We start from the raw sequence: 6,090 nt of genomic DNA, 5'->3' as shown, positions 1-6,090 counted from the left end.
AACCTCCACTTTGACTCCTTCCCCAGATGCCATGGTGATTTTATTGAGCTGATAAACCATTGAATAATGGGTTGCCAACGACATTCCCAAAAGATTCATTTAGTGACCTTGCCCTACAGAGCTGATTGTTGTTCCATGCCCAAAATGCTTCAGGGTTTACATCGACGTGCTGCATATTGATATCTCGGTCCATCGCTCTATCTGCGATAGAGTTTCACAGGAGAGAGACGACTCAAGGTAGAAGACGCGCAGCGCAGGCATCCAGAAGAGACCGCAGCGCTTCAATGCACAGCGCAGCCCAGACGCACAAAGAGAGAGACAGACGCACACTCCCTCGGACGTTATCACGCCCTTGAACGTTATCTCACTCAGACGTTTCTCTCTGCACTCGAACGTTCTCTCAGGCCAGTGTGCACTCGGATAGAAAACGTTTCTCAGCACTCGGACGTCCCGCCACTCGGACGAAAACGTATTCAGTGCACGCGCTTTTTTCTCCTGCGGCTGCCAAAGAGGTATCTTTTTTTCTTCACCTGCTTCTTTCATCTCGGCTTTTCCTTCTTCTGCCATTTATTTAACTTTTATAACTCACGGATTTTACAACAAACTTAGAGCTGGGGTAACTCATGGACCATTCTTTCCTTGGGGTCGCCGTAGGGTTGGAGGGGTCGAGCGACAACATTAATGGTAGTACCGTTTGGGGTGAATGATTTTTTGACAAAAAAAATTTACTGTTGGTTCCGCTCATTTCGCGAACTCCACCTCATCCAATCGAAGCATGCTAATCGCCTTCACCCTACTAGCATTAACATAGCACCATGTTTCTTGAGGGCTTTAATAGGTACTAGGGGATTCCCAAGTCTATGGCAACCCTACTAACCCGACTCGTGTGCTACTTACTAGGGGTAACTCACCCCCGCACACACCGTGACGCCACTCCTAGCCCTTGCGACACAGCCCTTAAGGAAGAAAATTGCCAAAAAAGTACAAAGAACTAAACCGAAACTAGTATCGCAATAGAATCTCATATTACATGGAAAGGAGTAATGGCACCCCATTGAAAAAGTAAGCTACTAGATCTAGAAGTGAGTCTTTTGGGTATGGTATTTATTACAAGGAGAGTTGGAATTATAAGATGGGGATGAGTGGAGAGACATTCTTGCATCCTTAAAATAGGAAACAAATATGCTTGATTATTATAATTTTTGAAAAAATGTTTAATAGAAACTCTAAAGATACACATGTGCATTGTTTAAGTCATAGCACATGTTGAAATTTTGAGACGCCATTTTGATGGGGTTACACGTGAGGATCAATTTAGGCCTATCAAAGCATTTGCATGCTCTCTTGCCATCTCAAATACCACATTATTTGATTGTTTATGCTGACAACCATATGTTATAGTTGTATTCAAGTGTACTCACACAAGCCACTAAAAATCACTATTTCCTTCATGCTCCTACTAAAGCCACCATTTCCTTCATTACTCAATATCACTATTTCCAAGTGCATTTCTTGATATCGGCAAAACATCAAACAAGTCTGTTGTAGAGTCATCATTAGTTGCAGAGCCATCATGCAACATTCTGTTTATTTTTTATATGTGTGTTTTGGATTTCAAAAAATAAAAGGTGATTGTTGACTCAAGATAGAGGGAGAGAATCATCTCTAATTCTCATTTGTTACATCCAATCTACATCCTTGTCATATTAAAATTTAAAAATATGTCACATGAAAATGCAAAACCCCTAATCATATCATCTCTCTCTCTCTCTCTCTCTCTCTCTCTCTCTCCACTTCATATCTCTCTCTATTTCCAATCTTTCTCTCTCCTCTACACTCTATTTCTCTCTTCTACAATATTCTCTCTCCTTTTAGTTCCCTTCATTACAAGTGGTATCAAAGCCTAGGTCTTCGATCCATTTTTCTTTTCCTTTCTTCATATCTAGCCTCATTTTTTCAATCAAAAAACCTTATCTCAAACATGTGTTGCATTGGACTATGACTAGTAGTGACTTGCACAACAACTACAATGAGAAGATACCATATTTGAATGCATTTACAAGAGATTGGGACAAATGTAGAGACACTCATGTTAAAATAGTAGGTTGTCACTCATTTCTAGGCATTTTTGGCAACCATTTTGGTAAAAGAGGAGCTATAAGGGAGACTAGTCCTGGTTGCTTTTGAAAGCAAGCTTCTTCTTCCTTCTTACTTCAAGCTTGTTGGGGATAAAGGCACCTCTGCCTAGCCACCCGTGTATTACTACACTAATAATACCCGCCACTGCACACTGCAAGTGGTGGGCACTCGTCATCGTCACTTTATTCTTTATTCTTTTAGTGACAGTTTGAATAAAGGAAGGCCAGGTCACACATTGTGACTGTTGGAGTTCCCATTTTGTGTCTCTCTCTTTCTTGCTCTTGCTCTCCTACCATAGCTCTTCCAAGCAAGCTTCAATCCTTCTCACCTTTCAACTAGTATCACAGCTTGGATTCATGACTACTCGAGCTTGGTTCGTGACTCCTTCAGCTTCTTATTGAATCCCTACACTCACTGGGTCTCCTTCCCGATAGCCATAGCCAACTCTCTTGAGCTCTCGTCACTCTTCGGCTTCTTGAGCACCTTCCCGGCCCCTTTGGGCACACTCAGGGCATTGCATTAGAGTTTCTTCATTTGATTTAGGGTTTCATTGAATTCATAGGTACAACAGGGTTTGGAAGAGCAGGGGCAGCCATAGCTCCCAGCATTGGAGCTTGTTCACACCATATCTTGATTGGAGCCTTTGTAGGCTATCTTGGGCTTGTGCTAGGCCTTCATTGGCTCATGATCAAGCCCCCTTTGACCTTGGATATAATTAATAGCAGTAGTAAAACCCTCCAACCTGGTAGCATGATTTGCGCCAGTTCATGGCAGCGCCTAAACAGCTCATCTTCCACTTGTTGATGATCATGGTTGTTTTTCTTTACGCATTGTGGCATTCTTGGCAATGATTTTGGCATGTTTTGAGCCTTGAAGAGGCCTTGGGCACTGAGATTGAGCTCCACATTGACTGTATGTATGGTAGCAGTCCTAGTTATGTTTGTAACTGAAGCTTATTGAAGCATTGGAGCTCTCTCCTTTACCGATTCATGCCCATTTGCCTATGCAATGCTTGCCCAATGTTAGTGGATGTATGTCTAATGGATGGCACTCCTTTGTTGCTGATTTGAGCTACTATCTGTTTAGTTTTTGGACAGTGAATCATTGTTGTACACAGGTGGGTTGAAGCTCATTTGTTTATGTTTGGATATGCCTATTGGATTCGGGCTATGTCTTGGATGTATACATTGATGTAGTGACTCTCGGGATCGACATAGAGCTTGGATTTGCTCTCACATCATTGGTTGAGCTTCAGCTCGCTTCGCATAGCATTTGGATCTCCATCTTTGACGTACTTATGGCATGTACTTTGCTTATGTCTGACCCATCTTGACATGCTTGGCTTATGCCATCTCTATACATGCTAGTTACATTGTCCTGGAGTTGATTACTATTGCAGCTTGCTTAGGCTTGACATTTGATCTGTCTTGAGCTTACTCTGGCTATTTCTTGGCTTTCTAGAGTTACACTTTGGATGTACTTGATGTTTATGGATGCTATGTACGGATGCTACACAACCTATATGCTCATGATGTCTTATCGATACTTGATCTTGGATCTTCTGTCATGGTGCTATCATATCCCCTTATTGAGCTTTTGTTCTTGATATTTACTACTTTTGTGCCAGTGGGAGCGTCTTTGGATGCTTAACAAACATTAAGTAGGCGGTTTATGCTACTTGAGCATTCAGATACTTGAGACTGGGATCTTCACTTGGATGTTGCATGATTGATATGCCGTAGTCCTCGCAGATGTACTTGGGCTGATTTAGGCTTTGCACTCCCTAAGCATACGCCTTTTTGTGTCAAGTCTTGCTAGTGTTATGTACACTTTGCCCTATTACACAAGGGGTGTGCCGACTTACTAACGGATTCATTTGACATGCTTGGATGTTTGCTCGATGTCTGTATGACTGTCACATGCTTATTTATGCGTGCTTGATGTTGGTTATGCTTTGACAGTCAGTGGTTGACTTGGAGATCAGCTTGAAACAATGACTGATGATGACGAATGGATGGAGCGTAATGAGTTATGCAAGTCCACCCTCATCTCGTCTCTCACTGAACAGGTGCATTACAATGTGGTTGAGGAACCACTGAGTGCTTGGCAGCTTTGGGATAAGATCAAGAACCTCTATGACAAGAAAAGTCCAGCAAGTCAAATGTATTGGTTGAAGCAGCTTATGGACTTGCGCATGAAGGAGAATGCGACGATGTCTACTCATTTGAGCCAATTCCATGCTATTCTCAAGAACTTAACTTCACAAGGCATTACTTTCAATGTGAGGTTACTCCATTGTTTTTGCCTGGGACTCTGAGTGAGTCATGGGATGTATTCCGCACTGCCTTATGTGCTTTTGCCTACTTTGAACTTGCCTGATGTAGAGAGTGCTCTTCTGCACGAAGAGATCAACCGTAAAAACTTGGATGCCTCTCATGTGTCACATGCTTTGACTGCTAGAGGCAGAGATTGTAATGGAAAGAATGACAGTGGGAATGGCAATGGCAAAGACTCGCAAAAGTCTAGGTCTAAATCGTGTGGCAAGTCACGCGGTAAGTCTCATGGGAGAAATGCTAATGTGACATGTCACCATTGTGGCAAGAAGGGTCATATACGCCCACAATGTCATGAATTGCACAATGAGAAGTGCAAAGAGAAGGGGGAAACAAAGTATATGAAAAGTCCTTTGATCGCATCATTGTGCCTGCAAAATCCAGTGTGAAAATTAAGGAGATAAATGTCATGCAGACTGAGGACTCCGATGGGGAGTACATACTTGTAGCTAGTTCTTGTGATGCTACATAGTTGATCGAGGTTCACTCTATGTATGCACAGTGCTGGCTTTTGGATTCTAGCTTGATTCTTCTCATCATTCCAAGAAATATCATAACTATTATTGAAGACAAAAGCATCATGTGATCTACAACAATACTTCAGGCTATTGGCACTAAGAACAAGGTGATTTAAATCATTCTTGATGGTTGTTAATTTTGTTGAAGTGGCCTGAAAGGGCTCCAATGTTGGCATTTACTATGCTAGATACACATATGATAAACAAGCTACCATGGGAGCTATTTGGTCAAGCTATGAAGCAAGCATTCCTTGTGGGATAAGGGGAAGCTCTTCTAATCCTTGACTAAGACTTTAGAGAGTGGCCTAACATCCTTGGGTTGAGACTTTAGAGAGTGGCTTGACCTCCCTAACTGAGACTTTAGAGAGTCACTTGACCTTTTAGCAAGGTTCCTTTGCAATTTGAAGGATTGTTGGTGCTATTAGAGTGTTGGAGATCTTTCAAGGCTCCATTCCATCCACTGCAAGCTTGTGTGGCAGGCACACAAGGTTAAGAAATCATATATTATGGTTCATGTCTTGTGCTTATCAGCCATATCTCCATGATATTTTGTGTTCATTGCACCAAATTCTCAATATATGCATAGCAATAATTCTTCATAGATCTATGGAGTCTCTTATCTCTATGAAGCTTTGAAAGGGAAGATGCCGTATCATTGCCTTCACAAATTGATAAGGCTATTGAGGCCATTCGTGAAACTGATGCATGATCTAAAAGAATTACAGCTACATCAAAGCTTGAAAGTGCTTCACTTGTTGAAAAAGAAGTAGCTTCATTGAAAAGCTTTATTGACAGGGGGTTTTCCTAGCAGTTAGGAAGGTAGCATTTAGAAGTGAATTGGCAATACTACAAGAGCGAATCAAGAAGGCATGAAAGATTGTAGGTGAGGCTAACTTACAAGCAAGAATAAATCTTGCAATTGAGACTATAGAGGATACAACTTCAAGTGGTGAGGCCTTCTCCATTCTACCTATTCATGTTGAGCCAAATACAAATGCACTTTGTGATGCTCTTACCAAAGTTTTAGAGAAGCAAAAGAAATTGGTTATAATGATGTTTAGCGTTGATAATAAGGATGACCCTGTGTAATCTCAACACCA

This window comes from Lygodium microphyllum, chromosome 2 (assembly GCF_053477565.2).
Source record: "Lygodium microphyllum isolate KBCC chromosome 2, Lygodium_microphyllum_v1.1.10, whole genome shotgun sequence".
Taxonomy (NCBI): Eukaryota; Viridiplantae; Streptophyta; class Polypodiopsida; order Schizaeales; family Lygodiaceae; genus Lygodium; species Lygodium microphyllum.
This window is presented reverse-complemented; position numbering follows the sequence as displayed.